This window comes from Phaseolus vulgaris, chromosome 9 (genome assembly GCF_051622355.1).
Source record: "Phaseolus vulgaris cultivar YP4 chromosome 9, ASM5162235v1, whole genome shotgun sequence".
NCBI classification, from domain to species: domain Eukaryota; kingdom Viridiplantae; phylum Streptophyta; class Magnoliopsida; order Fabales; family Fabaceae; genus Phaseolus; species Phaseolus vulgaris.
Genome location: NC_143506.1, coordinates 905,001 through 906,664, shown reverse-complemented (window position 1 = coordinate 906,664; position 1,664 = coordinate 905,001).

Sequence of the window (1,664 nt, the reverse complement as noted above, 5' to 3'; positions counted from 1 at the left end):
CTGGACTCAATCCTCACAAATGCCTTCAAAGTGATGTGGGAGAAGTTTGGGATCAAAAGGAATTGATCTTGACATGGTTGGTGCATAGCCAAGTTCATGATTTTGGTGTTTTGGCTTGATTTTGTGGCTTGGTGGTGATTTTGGTGAAAAACGAAAATCATTGTTTTGGAAAAGTGGCTGGACTCAATCCTCACAAATGCCTTCAAAGTGATGTGGGAGAAGTTTGGGATCAAAAGGAATTGATCTTGGCATGGTTGGTGCATAGCCAAGTTCCATGATTTTGGATTTTTGGCTTGATTTTGTGACTTGGTGGTGATTTTGGTGAAAAACGAAAATCATGGTTTTGGAAAAGTGGCTGGACTCAATCCTCACAAATGCCTTCAAAGTGATGTGGGAGAAGTTTGGGATCAAAAGGAATTGATTTTGACATGGTTGGTGCATAGCCAAGTTCCATGATTTTGGATTTTTGGCTTGATTTTGTGACTTGGTGGTGATTTTGGTGAAAAACGAAAATCATGGTTTTGGAAAAGTGGCTGGACTCAATTCTCACAAATGCCTTCAAAGTGATGTGGGAGAAGTTTGGGATCAAAAGGAATTGATCTTGGCATGGTTGGTGCATAGCCAAGTTCATGATTTTGTGACTTGGTGGTGATTTTGGTGAAAAACGAAAATGTTGGTTTTGGAAAAGTGGCTGGACTCAATCCTCACAAATGCCTTCAAAGTGATGTGGGAGAAGTTTGGGATCAAAAGGAATTGATCTTGACATGGTTGGTGCATAGCCAAGTTCATGATTTTGGTGTTTTGGCTTGATTTTGTGGCTTGGTGGTGATTTTGGTGAAAAACGAAAATCATTGTTTTGGAAAAGTGGCTGGACTCAATCCTCACAAATGCCTTCAAAGTGATGTGGGAGAAGTTTGGGATCAAAAGGAATTGATCTTGGCATGGTTGGTGCATAGCCAAGTTCCATGATTTTGGATTTTTGGCTTGATTTTGTGACTTGGTGGTGATTTTGGTGAAAAACGAAAATCATGGTTTTGGAAAAGTGGCTGGACTCAATTCTCACAAATGCCTTCAAAGTGATGTGGGAGAAGTTTGGGATCAAAAGGAATTGATCTTGGCATGGTTGGTGCATAGCCAAGTTCCATGATTTTGGATTTTTGGCTTGATTTTGTGACTTGGTGGTGATTTTGGTGAAAAACGAAAATCATGGTTTTGGAAAAGTGGCTGGACTCAATCCTCACAAATGCCTTCAAATTGATGTGGGAGAAGTTTGGGATCAAAAGGAATTGATCTTGGCATGGTTGGTGCATAGCCAAGTTCCATGATTTTGGATTTTTGGCTTGATTTTGTGACTTGGTGGTGATTTTGGTGAAAAACGAAAATCATGGTTTTGGAAAAGTGGCTGGACTCAATCCTCACAAATGCCTTCAAAGTGATGTGGGAGAAGTTTGGGATCAAAAGGAGTTGATCTTGGCATGGTTGGTGCATAGCCAAGTTCCATGATTTTGGATTTTTGGCTTGATTTTGTGACTTGGTGGTGATTTTGGTGAAAAACGAAAATCATGGTTTTGGAAAAGTGGCTGGACTCAATTCTCACAAATGCCTTCAAAGTGATGTGGGAGAAGTTTGGGATCAAAAGGAATTGATCTTGGCATGGTTGGTGC